The following is a 15,747-nucleotide window of genomic DNA, read 5'->3' as shown; positions in this document are numbered from 1 at the left end:
TTGGCCTCCTTTGCAATGCCGTCATGCCCACATGCTAGTATCAGTTCTGTCTTCAAACGAATTTAATCAGGAACATGCAAAGTGACTTCACACCAATCAAGTCACTTCGTCATACTACACAAGATTCAGAAACAAAAAGCAACTACTGTGTTCCTGACGTAACAATTCACAGGACTCTTCTCACTGCCATAATAGGATTGGCAAGGTATCGTTTCATTTCAGTAGGATCAATGATTTCGCACTCAACTTCTGCAAGGCCTCTGCTCCGGACACCCGCTAAGAAGCATCTGATGATTGAACATCAAAATCAGGCCCCTTGCTTGCATTTAGTCTTTTGGCTAATTTTATTTCTCACATGCTGGTTGAATTTTGAGGTATACAGTATGTAGAACTATTAAGACAGTGAAGACCGACACTTTGTGTAATGTCATGCATTGTGTCAGTGTGTGAGACTTATGAACAAGGGCAACTTGGTTTCACTGGTGTGTTGGTTTTGATGCTTGTGCCAAAAGTAGAAGACTACCATGTTTCCACTCGGATTCGAGCCGAGGACTTTTCGCGTGTAAAGCGACTGTGATAACCACTACACTATGGAAACAACTGACATGCAGTGGCTTCCTTCAGCAAAGGACATTTTAGGTAATCTGCCAATTGTCAGTGGCTCATCCTCTCATTGAATCAAATGTGAAAAACCAGCAGTTGGCCTCCTTTGCAATGCCGTCATGCCCACATGCTAGTATCAGTTCTGTCTTCAAACGAATTTAATCAGGAACCTGCAAAGTGACTTCACACCAATCAAGTCACTTCGTCATACTACACAAGATTCAGAAACAGAAAGCAACTGCTGTGTTCCTAACGTAACAATTCACAGTACTCTTCTCACTACCATGATAGGATTGGCAAGGTATCGTTTCATTTCAGTAGGATCAATGACTTCGCACTCAACTTCTGCAAGGCCTCTGCTCCGGACACCCGCTAAGAAGCATCTGATGATTGAACATCAAAATCAGGCCGCTTGCTTGCATATGCTCTTTTGGCTAATTTTATTTCTCACATGCTGGTTGAGTTTTGAGCAATATGTAGAACTATTAAGAAAGTGAAGGCTGAAACTTTGTGGAACACCATGCATATTGTCATTGTGTGAGACTCATGAACGAGGGCAACTTGGTTTAACTGGTGTGTTGGATTTGAAGCTTGGGCCAAAAGCAGAAGACCAACATGTTTCCACTCGGTTTCGAAACGAGGACCTTTCGCGTGTTAGGCGAACGTGATATCCACTACACTATGGAAACAACTGATATGCAATGGCTTCCTTCAGCAAAGGAAATTTTAGGTAATCTGCCAATTGTCAGTGGCTCATCCTCTCATTGAATCAAATGTGAAAAACCAGCAGTTGGCCTCTTTGCAATGCCGTCATGCCCACATGCTAGTATCAGTTCTGTCTTCAAACGACATTAATCAGGAACCTGCAAAGTGACTTCACACCAATCAAGTCACTTCGTCATACTTCACAAGATTCAGAAACAGAAAGCAACTGCTGTGTTCCTAACGTAACAATTCACAGTACTCTTCTCACTACCATGATAGGATTGGCAAGGTATCGTTTCATTTCAGTAGGATCAATGATTTCGCACTCAACTTCTGCCAGGCCTCTGCTCCGGACACCCGCTAAGAAGCATCTGATGATTTAACATCAAAATCAGGCCGCTTGCTTGCATATGCTCTTTTGGCTAATTTTATTTCTCACATGCTGGTTGAGTTTTGAGCTATATGTAGAACTATTAAGAAAGTGAAGACCGACACTTTGTGTAATGTCATGCATTGTGTCAGTGTGTGAGACTTATGAACAAGGGCAACTTGGTTTCACTGGTGTGTTGGATTTGATGCTTGTGCCAAAAGTAGAAGACTACCATGTTTCCACTCGGATTCGAGCCGAGGATTTTTCGCGTGTAAAGCGAATGTGATAACCACTACACTATGGAAACAACTGACATGCAGTGGCTTCCTTCAGCAAAGGACATTTTAGGTAATCTGCCAATTGTCAGTGGCTCATCCTCTCATTGAATCAAATGTGAAAAACCAGCAGTTGGCCTCCTTTGCAATGCCGTCATGCCCACATGCTAGTATCAGTTCTGTCTTCAAACGAATTTAATCAGGAACCTGCAAAGTGACTTCACACCAATCAAGTCACTTCGTCATACTACACAAGATTCAGAAACAGAAAGCAACTGCTGTGTTCCTAACGTAACAATTCACAGTACACTTCTCACTACCATGATAGGATTGGCAAGGTATCGTTTCATTTCAGTAGGATCAATGACTTCGCACTCAACTTCTGCAAGGCCTCTGCTCCGGACACCCGCTAAGAAGCATCTGATGATTGAACATCAAAATCAGGCCGCTTGCTTGCATATGCTCTTTTGGCTAATTTTATTTCTCACATGCTGGTTGAGTTTTGAGCTATATGTAGAACTATTAAGAAAGTGAAGGCTGACACTTTGTGGAACACCATGCATTTTGTCATTGTGTGAGACTTATGAACGAGGGCAACTTGGTTTAACTGGTGTGTTGGATTTGAAGCTTGGGCCAAAAGCAGAAGACCAACATGTTTCCACTCGGTTTCGAACCGAGGACCTTTCGCGTGTGAGGCGAACGTGATAACCACTACACTATCGAAACAACTGACATACAATGGCTTCCTTCAGCAAAGGAAATTTTACGTAATCTGCCAATTGTCAGCGGCTCATCCTCTCATTGAATCAAATGTGAAAAACCAGCAGTTGGCCTCTTTGCAATGCCGTCATGCCCACATGCTAGTATCAGTTCTGTCTTCAAACGACATTAATCAGGAACCTGCAAAGTGACTTCACACCAATCAAGTCACTTCGTCATACTTCACAAGATTCAGAAACAGAAAGCAACTGCTGTGTTCCTAACGTAACAATTCACAGTACTCTTCTCACTACCATGATAGGATTGGCAAGGTATCGTTTCATTTCAGTAGGATCAATGATTTCGCACTCAACTTCTGCAAGGCCTCTGCTCCGGACACCCGCTAAGAAGCATCTGATGATTGAACATCAAAATCAGGCCGCTTGCTTGCATATGCTCTTTTGGCTAATTTTATTTCTCACATGCTGGTTGAGTTTTGAGCTATATGTAGAACTATTAAGAAAGTGAAGGCTGACACTTTGTGGAACACCATGCATTTTGTCATTGTGTGAGACTTATGAACAAGGGCAACTTGGTTTAACTGGTGTGTTGGATTTGAAGCTTGGGCCAAAAGCAGAAGACCAGCATGTTTCCACTCGGTTTCGAAACGAGGACCTTTCGCGTGTTAGGCGAATGTGATAACCACTACACTATGGAAACAACTGATATGCAATGGCTTCCTTCAGCAAAGGAAATTTTAGGTAATCTGCCAATTGTCAGTGGCTCATCCTCTCATTGAATCAAATGTGAAAAACCAGCAGTTGGCCTCTTTGCAATGCCGTCATGCCCACATGCTAGTATCAGTTCTGTCTTCAAACGACATTAATCAGGAACCTGCAAAGTGACTTCACACCAATCAAGTCAATTCGTCATTCTACACAAGATTCAGAAACAGAAAGCAACTGCTGTGTTCCTAACGTAACAATTCACAGTACTCTTCTCACTACCATGATAGGATTGGCAAGGTATCGTTTCATTTCAGTAGGATCAATGATTTCGCACTCAACTTCTGCCAGGCCTCTGCTCCGGACACCCGCTAAGAAGCATCTGATGATTGAACATCAAAATCAGGCCGCTTGCTTGCATATGCTCTTTTGGCTAATTTTATTTCTCACATGCTGGTTGAGTTTTGAGCTATATGTAGAACTTTTAAGAAAGTGAAGGCTGACACTTTGTGGAACACCATGCATTTTGTCATTGTGTGAGACTTATGAACGAGGGCAACTTGGTTTAACTGGTGTGTTGGATTTGAAGCTTGGGCCAAAAGCAGAAGACCAACATGTTTCCACTCGGTTTCGAACCGAGGACCTTTCGCGTGTGAGGCGAACGTGATAACCACTACACTATGGAAACAACTGACATACAATGGCTTCCTTCAGCAAAGGAAATTTTACGTAATCTGCCAATTGTCAGCGGCTCATCCTCTCATTGAATCAAATGTGAAAGACCAGCAGTTGGCCTCCTTTGCAATGCCGTCATGCCCACATGCTAGTATCAGTTCTGTCTTCAAATGAATTTAATCAGGAACCTGCAAAGTGACTTCACACCAATCAAGTCACTTCGTCATACTACACAAGATTCAGAAACAAAAAGCAACTACTGTGTTCCTGACGTAACAATTCACAGGACTCTTCTCATTCCCATAATAGGATTGGCAAGGTATCGTTTCATTTCAGTAGGATCAATGATTTCGCACTCAACTTCTGCAAGGCCTCTGCTCCGGACACCCGCTAAGAAGCATCTGATGATTGAACATCAAAATCAGGCCGCTTGCTTATGCTCTTTTGGCTAATTTTATTTCTCACATGCTGGTTGAGTTTTGAGCTATATAATAATAATAATAATTGATACTTTATTGATCCCCGTGGGGAAATTGTTTTTACGCCTCCCTCAACTTGCTCCTTGTAGAGCAAGCTATCCGTGAAGGGCAGCCACCCGTAGCAGCGCCCAGGGAGCTGGGGATTGAGGGTCTTGCTCAAGGACCCACAGACGTGCTGAGGCTGGGCTTGAACCGGCGACCTTGTGATTACAGACACACGGCTTAGCCCACTAAGCCACACACTGCCCCTATGTAGAACTATTAAGAAAGTGAAGGCTGACACTTTGTGGAACACCATGCATTTTGTCATTGTGTGAGACTTTTGAACAAGGGCAACTTGGTTTAACTGGTGTGTTGGATTTGAAGCTTGGGCCAAAAGCAGAAGACCAACATGTTTCCACTCGGTTTCGAACCGAGGACCTTTCGCGTGTTAGGCGAATGTGATAACCACTACACTATGGAAACAACTGATATGCAACAGCTTCCTTCAGCAAAGGAAATTTTAGGTAATCTGCCAATTGTCAGTGGCTCATCCTCTCATTGAATCAAATGTGAAAAACCAGCAGTTGGCCTCTTTGCAATGCCGTCATGCCCACATGCTAGTATCAGTTCTGTCTTCAAACGACATTAATCAGGAACCTGCAAAGTGACTTCACACCAATCAAGTCACTTCGTCATACTTCACAAGATTCAGAAACAGAAAGCAACTGCTGTGTTCCTAACGTAACAATTCACAGTACTCTTCTCACTACCATGATAGGATTGGCAAGGTATCGTTTCATTTCAGTAGGATCAATGATTTCGCACTCAACTTCTGCCAGGCCTCTGCTCCGGACACCCGCTAAGAAGCATCTGATGATTGAACATCAAAATCAGGCCGCTTGCTTGCATATGCTCTTTTGGCTAATTTTATTTCTCACATGCTGGTTGAGTTTTGAGCTATATGTAGAACTATTAAGAAAGTGAAGGCTGACACTTTGTGGAACACCATGCTTTTTGTCATTGTGTGAGACTTATGAACGAGGGCAACTTGGTTTAACTGGTGTGTTGGATTTGAAGCTTGGGCCAAAAGCAGAAGACCAACATGTTTCCACTCGGTTTCGAACCGAGGACCTTTCGCGTGTGAGGCGAACGTGATAACCACTACACTATGGAAACAACTGACATACAATGGCTTCCTTCAGCAAAGGAAATTTTACGTAATCTGCCAATTGTCAGCGGCTCATCCTCTCATTGAATCAAATGTGAAAGACCAGCAGTTGGCCTCCTTTGCAATGCCGTCATGCCCACATGCTAGTATCAGTTCTGTCTTCAAATGAATTTAATCAGGAACCTGCAAAGTGACTTCACACCAATCAAGTCACTTCGTCATACTACACAAGATTCAGAAACAAAAAGCAACTACTGTGTTCCTGACGTAACAATTCACAGGACTCTTCTCATTCCCATAATAGGATTGGCAAGGTATCGTTTCATTTCAGTAGGATCAATGATTTCGCACTCAACTTCTGCAAGGCCTCTGCTCCGGACACCCGCTAAGAAGCATCTGATGATTGAACATCAAAATCAGGCCCCTTGCTTGCATTTAGTCTTTTGGCTAATTTTATTTCTCACATGCTGGTTGAATTTTGAGGTATACAGTATGTAGAACTATTAAGACAGTGAAGACCGACACTTTGTGTAATGTCATGCATTGTGTCAGTGTGTGAGACTTATGAACAAGGGCAACTTGGTTTCACTGGTGTGTTGGATTTGATGCTTGTGCCAAAAGTAGAAGACTACCATGTTTCCACTCGGATTCGAGCCGAGGACTTTTCGCGTGTAAAGCGATTGGGATAACCACTACACTATGGAAACAACTGACATGCAGCGGCTTCCTTCAGCAAAGGAAATTTTACGTAATCTGCCAATTGTCAGCGGCTCATCCTCTCATTGAATCAAATGTGAAAGACCAGCAGTTGGCCTCCTTTGCAATGCCGTCATGCCCACATGCTAGTATCAGTTCTGTCTTCAAATGAATTTAATCAGGAACCTGCAAAGTGACTTCACACCAATCAAGTCACTTCGTCATACTACACAAGATTCAGAAACAAAAAGCAACTACTGTGTTCCTGACGTAACAATTCACAGGACTCTTCTCACTACCATAATAGGATTGGCAAGGTATCGTTTCATTTCAGTAGGATCAATGATTTCGCATTCAACTTCTGCAAGGCCTCTGCTCCGGACACCCGCTAAGAAGCATCTGATGATTGAACATCAAAATCAGGCCGCTTGCTTGCATATGCTCTTTTGGCTAATTTTATTTCTCACATGCTGGTTGAATTTTGAAGTATGCAGTATGTAGAACTATTAAGAAAGTGAAGGCTGACACTTTGTGGAACACCATGCATTTTGTCATTGTGTGAGACTTATGAACGAGGGCAACTTGGTTTAACTGGTGTGTTGGATTTGAAGCTTGGGCCAAAAGCAGAAGACCAACATGTTTCCACTCGGTTTCGAACCGAGGACCTTTCACGTGTTAGGCGAATGTGATAACCACTACACTATGGAAACAACTGATATGCAATGGCTTCCTTCAGCAAAGGAAATTTTAGGTAATCTGCCAATTGTCAGTGGCTCATCCTCTCATTGAATCAAATGTGAAAAACCAGCAGTTGGCCTCTTTGCAATGCCGTCATGCCCACATGCTAGTATCAGTTCTGTCTTCAAACGACATTAATCAGGAACCTGCAAAGTGACTTCACACCAATCAAGTCACTTCGTCATACTTCACAAGATTCAGAAACAGAAAGCAACTGCTGTGTTCCTAACGTAACAATTCACAGTACTCTTCTCACTACCATGATAGGATTGGCAAGGTATCGTTTCATTTCAGTAGGATCAATGATTTCGCACTCAACTTCTGCCAGGCCTCTGCTCCGGACACCCGCTAAGAAGCATCTGATGATTGAACATCAAAATCAGGCCGCTTGCTTGCATATGCTCTTTTGGCTAATTTTATTTCTCACATGCTGGTTGAGTTTTGAGCTATATGTAGAACTATTAAGAAAGTGAAGGCTGACACTTTGTGGAACACCATGCATTTTGTCATTGTGTGAGACTTATGAACGAGGGCAACTTGGTTTAACTGGTGTGTTGGATTTGAAGCTTGGGCCAAAAGCAGAAGACCAACATGTTTCCACTCGGTTTCAAACCGAGGACCTTTCGCGTGTTAGGCGAATGTGATAATCACTACACTATGGAAACAACTGATATGCAATGGCTTCCTTCAGCAAAGGAAATTTTAGGTAATCTGCCAATTGTCAGTGGCTCATCCTCTCATTGAATCAAATGTGAAAAACCAGCAGTTGGCCTCTTTGCAATGCCGTCATGCCCACATGCTAGTATCAGTTCTGTCTTCAAACGACATTAATCAGGAACCTGCAAAGTGACTTCACACCAATCAAGTCACTTCGTCATACTTCACAAGATTCAGAAACAGAAAGCAACTGCTGTGTTCCTAACGTAACAATTCACAGTACTCTTCTCACTACCATGATAGGATTGGCAAGGTATCGTTTCATTTCAGTAGGATCAATGATTTCGCACTCAACTTCTGCCAGGCCTCTGCTCCGGACACCCGCTAAGAAGCATCTGATGATTGAACATCAAAATCAGGCCGCTTGCTTGCATATGCTCTTTTGGCTAATTTTATTTCTCACATGCTGGTTGAGTTTTGAGCTATATGTAGAACTATTAAGAAAGTGAAGGCTGACACTTTGTGGAACACCATGCATTTTGTCATTGTGTGAGACTTATGAATGAGGGCAACTTGGTTTAACTGGTGTGTTGGATTTGAAGCTTGGGCCAAAAGCAGAAGACCAACATGTTTCCACTCGGTTTCGAACCGAGGACCTTTCGCGTGTTAGGTGAATGTGATAACCACTACACTATGGAAACAACTAATATGCAATGGCTTCCTTCAGCAAAGGAAATTTTAGGTAATCTGCCAATTGTCAGTGGCTCATCCTCTCATTGAATCAAATGTGAAAAACCAGCAGTTGGCCTCTTTGCAATGCCGTCATGCCCACATGCTAGTATCAGTTCTGTCTTCAAACGACATTAATCAGGAACCTGCAAAGTGACTTCACACCAATCAAGTCACTTCGTCATACTTCACAAGATTCAGAAACAGAAAGCAACTGCTGTGTTCCTAACGTAACAATTCACAGTACTCTTCTCACTACCATGATAGGATTGGCAAGGTATCGTTTCATTTCAGTAGGATCAATGATTTCGCACTCAACTTCTGCCAGGCCTCTGCTCCGGACACCCGCTAAGAAGCATCTGATGATTGAACATCAAAATCAGGCCGCTTGCTTGCATATGCTCTTTTGGCTAATTTTATTTCTCACATGCTGGTTGAGTTTTGAGCTATATGTAGAACTATTAAGAAAGTGAAGGCTGACACTTTGTGGAACACCATGCATTTTGTCATTGTGTGAGACTTATGAACGAGGGCAACTTGGTTTAACTGGTGTGTTGGATTTGAAGCTTGGGCCAAAAGCAGAAGACCAACATGTTTCCACTCGGTTTCGAACCGAGGACCTTTCGCGTGTGAGGCGAACGTGATAACCACTACATTATGGAAACAACTGACATACAATGGCTTCCTTCAGCAAAGGAAATTTTACGTAATCTGCCAATTGTCAGCGGCTCATCCTCTCATTGAATCAAATGTGAAAGACCAGCAGTTGGCCTCCTTTGCAATGCCGTCATGCCCACATGCTAGTATCAGTTCTGTCTTCAAACGAATTTAATCAGGAACCTGCAAAGTGACTTCACACCAATCAAGTCACTTCGTCATACTACACAAGATTCAGAAACAAAAAGCAACTACTGTGTTCCTGACGTAACAATTCACAGGACTCTTCTCACTACCATAATAGGATTGGCAAGGTATCGTTTCATTTCAGTAGGATCAATGATTTCGCACTCAACTTCTGCAAGGCCTCTGCTCTGGACACCCGCTAAGAAGCATCTGATGATTGAACATCAAAATCAGGCCCCTTGCTTGCATTTAGTCTTTTGGCTAATTTTATTTCTCACATGCTGGTTGAATTTTGAGGTACTGGCTAGTAGAATTGAAAAAGTGACACCTTATATAATACATCCAGATCAAACGGGTTTCATTAAAGGCAGACAGTCCACTAACAACATGAGGAGACTAATTGGCGTAATAGACTACTGCAACATTCAAAATAAGGAAGCCATAATCATGTCATTGGACGCAGAAAAGGCTTTTGACAGGGTCAACTGGAAATTTCTAATGGCAACCTTACTAAAATTTGGATTTCGTGAGAACTTCGTAACCTGGATTAAAATTTTATACAGTTCACCTAAAGCCTGTGTAAAAACGAATGATCAAATCTCCCCAAGCTTCACTCTCAGAAGGGGCACTAGGCAAGGTTGTCCACTTTCTCCATCACTATTTTCTATATTTATTGAACCATTGGCAGCAGCAATTCGGAATAATAATAATATCAAAGGTATTCAAACAGCAAGTATAACCCATACAATTAGTCTTTATGCAGATGATGTATTACTTTTTCTTCAAAATACACAGGGTTCCCTCACGGAGACGATAAGACTTATAGATAAATTCTCCTCCATATCAGATTACTCTATTAATTGGAACAAGTCGACTACTCTTCCAATATCTTGTGACTTCCAGTCCAATCCAACTATCCCACTTCAATCTGGGAACATTAGATATCTGGGTATTAACATTTCTGCCAAGCTGTCAGATCTGACGCGATTAAATTATAGTCCGCTGCTTAAAAAGATAGAAGATGACCTTGCACGGTGGAACAATCTACCCACATCACTTCTGGGAAGAGTAGCTACAATCAAAATGATGATCCTACCAAAAATTAACTACATGTTCTCAATGGTTCCGAGTCAACCTCCGCGGACTTGGTTTAAATCATTGGACTCCTTAGTTTCAAAATATCTATGGAAATCCAAACCACCACGAATAAGTTTAAAAACTTTACAGAAATCCAAAAATTGTGGGGGTTTGGAGCTTCCCAATTTCTACAACTACTTTCTTGCCAATAGATTGATATATGTCCTAAAATGGAATACGCAAAATAACTTAGACCTTAACTGGTTGGATATTGAGCAAACTTTCTGTAATGATATTCGAGTCGAGGACCTGCCATTTATCAGTCATATACTTAAACGACATTGCTGTTTTAAGAGCATCAACATCAGCACATCGCTGACAGCCTGGTGGGAATTTCTTAGAATAAACCAAACTTCAGTGGCCCCATGCAAACTGACACCCATCTGGAACAACCCTGACATCCTGTTAAATAAAAAAGTGATAAACTTCCTGGCTTGGCATAATAAAGGAATCAAGCGCCTCGAACATATAATCCAAGACAATTGCATGATATCATTTGACAAAATTACAGAAACTTATAACATTGAGAAAAACAAATACTTAGAATATCTTCAACTTAAATCAATAATACACAATAGATGGTGCCGTAAGCAATTAGATCTGGAGCTTTCACCTAAAATAGCAAACTTCTTAATAACTCCAACTAAAAAACTACTGTCTAGGATTTACGTGCATCTAGCAGAATCTGATACAACGCTCTCACTCCCTACCCACAAATGGGAAAGGGATTTACTTATCAATCAAGACACTAACTTCTGGAGGCAAATTTGCTTGAATACCTTTCGAATGAATCGGAACTCCAACCTGCAGCTTTTACAATACAAAATTTTACACAGAACACACTACACAGGGCAGAGGATGTTCCAGATGGGTATCAGAGATACTGACATATGCCTAACTTGTAAGACGGATGTACCAGATAATTACCTGCATGCTTTCTGGTATTGCACACCGGTCAACGAATTCTGGCAAAGGATTTGTGAAGACTTATCGACACACCTAGGGCATCCCATCCCACCCTCCCCCTCACTCTGCCTGCTTGGGGACCTCACTGACACTAATATGGACATGAATAAATCTTGCATGCTTCTCACAGTACTAACCATTGCTAAGAAAACAATCCTTCTGAACTGGAAGTCAAAAGAGAATTTAAACATAAATCTGTTCAAAAATCTACTCTGGGATTATGTTTCCATGGAGAGGATGTCTGCCTGTAAGAAAAATCAATTGATCGATTTTGAAGACAGTTGGACTCCAATAATGAATTTTTTAAAGTAATGTCGTCAGGGGTGGTGGGGCCTTGCCGTCACCGTCCCGGGTTGGGGGCTGGGGGTGGGGGGGCTGGGTTGTTGGGGTCCTCTGGTGTTTCTCTTGGCTGAGGGCGCGTGGTCAGTGTCTCTGGGTGGCCGCTGGCCTGGCCTGGTGGGGGCGGTGCGGGGGGTGGGGGGGTTCTGCCCCCGCGGGGTGGGTGGCGCGCTGGGGGGGGATCGGGGGGTGGGGCCTCTGGGTTCCGCCTGGGCCGCTGCGCTGGGGTGCGTGGGTTTGGGGGCGTGGGCTCTATCTGCTGGGGCCGCTGCTCCGGCTCCCGGGCGGGTGGTCGCCCGCATGCTGGGGGGCCTGGTCTGCCCGGGCCCGTTGCCTGGTGGGGACGGGTCGTTGTCTGCCGTTGGCGATTCCGGCGCGGGGCCCTCGGGCGCTGTGGGGTGGTTTGGGGGGGGCGGTGGGGGGAGCCTCTGCCTCGCCTGGGGGGGGGCCTGGGGTGGCCGGGGGGCGGGGGTCACCCCGCCTGGCTGGTCCGGCTCCCCGTTTGCCGGGGGGGTCTGGGGTTGTCCCGTCCTTGGCCGCTAGCTGGGGTCTCATCGGGCGTGGTGGGGTGGGTCTCTCCCGGTCTGCGCCTGGGGGGGGGGGGGCGTTCCCTGCTGCTGGGCTGCCTGTGCCGCCCCTGAACACCTCGGTTGGCCGTCCCTGCCGGCTGTGCGGGGTCAGGGATGGGGACTAATCGGGGCCAGTCGGGGATCTGGCCCCGGTGCCGGGGGGGGCCCACTCCTGGCACGCCCTTATTGCTCCCCTGGGTCCAACACCACATTTCACACAACACTAGGGCCTTGAGGGGCGGTGGGGAGGTGCGCCGAGACACTGCCCCTCAATTTTTACTTACATGTTAGACACCACATGACACTAGGGCTGAGGAGGTGGGTTGAGGCAGGTGGGGCTCTGCCGTCTGCCAGCGGTGGGGTGCCCATGCCTCAACTGCTCGCCCACTTTTTGCACCTTAGTCATATACGCAGTCCATATTACATTAGGGCCTTGGGGGTGCGGGGAGGGGGATGGGGGACTCTGCCATCTGCCAGTGGTGGGGCCCTCATACCCGAACTGCACCCACTAATTTTAATGCATAGTAGACATAAACACACAACTCTCTCACACATGTACATGCACACTTCACACCAACATGGGTCAGGGAGGGGATGGGGGCTGAGGGGCCCCCCCTAACTCTCTGTCTCTGGCCCTGTGCTGGTGGGGTGGCCCGCCGGGGGGAAGACCCATCATGGGGGGGTTCGGGTGGCCCTGGCGGGTATGGGCGGCCTCCTCTCTTGGGCCGCGGGCCGGGTGGTGCTTGGCTCTGCTGCGCCGTGGTGGGGCCCTGGCGGGCGGTCCGGGGAATCTTGGGACGCTCTGGGCCCTGCTAGGCGGATTGGGGGGTTCGGTCTGGGCTGGGCGGGGTGTCTGCCGCTCCCCGGTCGCCGCGGGTCCGCTCCCGGGTGGGGGGGGGGCTCTTTGTATGGGCCCCCCTTGGATCATCCTGCAGTGTTGGGGGGGAGGCGTGCCGGGTCGCTGCGGTGGGCGGCGGCCCGTCCTCCCGGGGGACGGGCTGGGGGGGCTGGGGCTCCCCCGGTGTGTGGGGGGCCGTCCGCCGGGGGGTGGGGGGGGTGGTCCCGGTGGGTGGGGCCCTTCGGCCCTGGACCCGCCTGCCCCGGTGGGTTGGTTGCGGGTGGGGCTGGGGGGCTCGCCGCCCGTCCTCCCTCTGCGGGCCTCCCTGTGCGGGGGTTGGCGCCCCCTTAGTCCCTCGCGGGCTCCCTCTCGGGTTGGGCGGGTGGTTGTCTCTGGGATGCGTGGCTGTGGGCCCTTGTGCCGGGGGGGCAGTAGGGTGGCTTCGGTTGCCTGGTTCTCCTGCCTTCGCCTTGGGCCTGGGGGGGGGGGGGTGCTGCCGCCTCCCCTGACGGCATTAAATGCCAGCACATCCAATGACAAATCAGGTCACACCTACACTTGCACATGCATACAAGACTGGTTGAGCGATCAATATCATTATTATTATTACTTTTTAGGGTATGTTATAGATTTAGGAATTGAAATATACATATATAACGGTACGATTACGTGTGTGTATGCTACATATATATAATACCGATTTGTATTAATTATTATTAGTATCACTGATGTTGTTATAATTCTTGTTGTTTGATGAGTGTTATGTTTCTTATGGTTGTTTGTATTCTGTATTCCCCTATACTTCATCTTTTTTCCATCCCGCCTACATTATTAGTGTTATTATTTCTGTATACCTTTTTTTTTTTTTTTTTTTTTTTTTTTTTCTCTTTTCTCTCTCCCCCTCTCCCCATGGTGATTGATGTCTGTTATTGTTACGCTGTTGTTTTTGTACCCCCCCTGTTTTTCTCCTTTTCCACGGTACTGGTGAGTTCGGAGCGGCCACAATCTTTACTCTTGAATGTAATGTAAAATAAAGTTGTCCTCCGAAGAGGGGGGGTGGTGGTGGGCAATAAAAAAAAAAAAAAAAAAAAAAAAAAAAAAAAAAAAAAAAAAGGTATACAGAAATAATCAGTTCTGTCTTCAAACGACATTAATCAGGAACCTGCAAAGTGACTTCACACCAATCAAGTCACTTCGTCATACTTCACAAGATTCAGAAACAGAAAGCAACTGCTGTGTTCCTAACGTAACAATTCACAGTACTCTTCTCACTACCATGATAGGATTGGCAAGGTATCGTTTCATTTCAGTAGGATCAATGATTTCGCACTCAACTTCTGCCAGGCCTCTGCTCCGGACACCCGCTAAGAAGCATCTGATGATTGAACATCAAAATCAGGCCCCTTGCTTGCATTTAGTCTTTTGGCTAATTTTATTTCTCACATGCTGGTTGAATTTTGAGGTATACAGTATGTAGAACTATTAAGACAGTGAAGACCGACACTTTGTGTAATGTCATGTATTGTGTCAGTGTGTGAGACTTATGAACAAGGGCAACTTGGTTTCACTGGTGTGTTGGATTTGATGCTTGTGCCAAAAGCAGAAGACTACCATGTTTCCACTCGGATTCGAGCCGAGGACTTTTCGCGTGTAAAGCAAATGTGATAACCACTACACTATGGAAACAACTGACATGCAGTGGCTTCCTTCAGCAAAGGACATTTTAGGTAATCTGCCAATTGTCAGTGGCTCATCCTCTCATTGAATCAAATGTGAAAGACCAGCAGTTGGCCTCCTTTGCAATGCCGTCATGCCCACATGCTAGTATCAGTTCTGTCTTCAAACGAATTTAATCAGGAACCTGCAAAGTGACTTCACACCAATCAAGTCACTTCGTCATACTACACAAGATTCAGAAACAAAAAGCAACTACTGTGGTCCTGACGTAACAATTCACAGGACTCTTCTCACTACCATAATAGGATTGGCAAGGTATCGTTTCATTTCAGTAGGATCAATGATTTCGCACTCAACTTCTGCCAGGCCTCTGCTCCGGACACGCGCTAAGAAGCATCTGATGATTGAACATCAAGATCAGGCCGCTTGCTTGCATTTAGTCTTTTGGCTAATTTTATTTCTCACATGCTGGTTGAATTTTGAAGTATGCAGTATGTAGAACTATTAAGAAAGTGAAGGCTGACACTTTGTGGAACACCATGCATTTTGTCATTGTGTGAGACTTATGAACAAGGGCAACTTGGTTTAACTGGTGTGTTGGATTTGAAGCTTGGGCCAAAAGCAGAAGACCAACATGTTTCCACTCGGTTTCGAACCGAGGACCTTTCGCGTGTTAGGTGAATGTGATAACCACTACACTATGGAAACAACTGATATGCAATGGCTTCCTTCAGCAAAGGAAATTTTAGGTAATCTGCCAATTGTCAGTGGCTCATCCTCTCATTGAATCAAATGTGAAAAACCAGCAGTTGGCCTCTTTGCAATGCCGTCATGCCCACATGCTAGTATCAGTTCTGTCTTCAAACGACATTAATCA

At 45.2% G+C, this 15,747-nt stretch overlaps 14 non-coding genes across 14 annotated transcripts; all 14 read right to left on the bottom strand.

The window, feature by feature from the left end:
- Positions 1–525: 525 nt before the first annotated feature.
- Positions 526–598, bottom strand: trnav-uac (transfer RNA valine (anticodon UAC)). Its single transcript has one exon. It is a non-coding gene; the product is annotated as a tRNA-Val (tRNA).
- Positions 599–1,219: 621 nt separating this feature from the next.
- On the bottom strand, positions 1,220–1,292 carry trnav-aac (transfer RNA valine (anticodon AAC)). Its single transcript has one exon. It is a non-coding gene; the product is annotated as a tRNA-Val (tRNA).
- A 620-nt stretch (positions 1,293–1,912) lies between these two features.
- On the bottom strand, positions 1,913–1,985 carry trnav-uac (transfer RNA valine (anticodon UAC)). The gene has a single exon. It is a non-coding gene; the product is annotated as a tRNA-Val (tRNA).
- A 621-nt stretch (positions 1,986–2,606) lies between these two features.
- trnav-cac (transfer RNA valine (anticodon CAC)) lies at positions 2,607–2,679 on the bottom strand. The gene has a single exon. It is a non-coding gene; the product is annotated as a tRNA-Val (tRNA).
- A 620-nt stretch (positions 2,680–3,299) lies between these two features.
- Positions 3,300–3,372, bottom strand: trnav-aac (transfer RNA valine (anticodon AAC)). Its single transcript has one exon. It is a non-coding gene; the product is annotated as a tRNA-Val (tRNA).
- A 620-nt stretch (positions 3,373–3,992) lies between these two features.
- On the bottom strand, positions 3,993–4,065 carry trnav-cac (transfer RNA valine (anticodon CAC)). The gene has a single exon. It is a non-coding gene; the product is annotated as a tRNA-Val (tRNA).
- An 858-nt stretch (positions 4,066–4,923) lies between these two features.
- Positions 4,924–4,996, bottom strand: trnav-aac (transfer RNA valine (anticodon AAC)). The gene has a single exon. It is a non-coding gene; the product is annotated as a tRNA-Val (tRNA).
- Positions 4,997–5,616: 620 nt separating this feature from the next.
- trnav-cac (transfer RNA valine (anticodon CAC)) lies at positions 5,617–5,689 on the bottom strand. Its single transcript has one exon. It is a non-coding gene; the product is annotated as a tRNA-Val (tRNA).
- A 1,325-nt stretch (positions 5,690–7,014) lies between these two features.
- On the bottom strand, positions 7,015–7,087 carry trnav-aac (transfer RNA valine (anticodon AAC)). Its single transcript has one exon. It is a non-coding gene; the product is annotated as a tRNA-Val (tRNA).
- A 620-nt stretch (positions 7,088–7,707) lies between these two features.
- Positions 7,708–7,780, bottom strand: trnav-aac (transfer RNA valine (anticodon AAC)). The gene has a single exon. It is a non-coding gene; the product is annotated as a tRNA-Val (tRNA).
- A 620-nt stretch (positions 7,781–8,400) lies between these two features.
- On the bottom strand, positions 8,401–8,473 carry trnav-aac (transfer RNA valine (anticodon AAC)). The gene has a single exon. It is a non-coding gene; the product is annotated as a tRNA-Val (tRNA).
- A 620-nt stretch (positions 8,474–9,093) lies between these two features.
- trnav-cac (transfer RNA valine (anticodon CAC)) lies at positions 9,094–9,166 on the bottom strand. Its single transcript has one exon. It is a non-coding gene; the product is annotated as a tRNA-Val (tRNA).
- Positions 9,167–14,806: 5,640 nt separating this feature from the next.
- Positions 14,807–14,879, bottom strand: trnav-uac (transfer RNA valine (anticodon UAC)). Its single transcript has one exon. It is a non-coding gene; the product is annotated as a tRNA-Val (tRNA).
- A 626-nt stretch (positions 14,880–15,505) lies between these two features.
- trnav-aac (transfer RNA valine (anticodon AAC)) lies at positions 15,506–15,578 on the bottom strand. Its single transcript has one exon. It is a non-coding gene; the product is annotated as a tRNA-Val (tRNA).
- Between the last annotated feature and the right edge of the window lie 169 nt (positions 15,579–15,747).

The sequence above is a fragment of the Paramormyrops kingsleyae genome, chromosome 1, assembly GCF_048594095.1.
Source record: "Paramormyrops kingsleyae isolate MSU_618 chromosome 1, PKINGS_0.4, whole genome shotgun sequence".
Lineage (NCBI taxonomy): Eukaryota > Metazoa > Chordata > Actinopteri > Osteoglossiformes > Mormyridae > Paramormyrops > Paramormyrops kingsleyae.
Note: the sequence above shows the minus strand (reverse complement) of the source record. Positions and strands in the feature narration are given on the sequence as shown.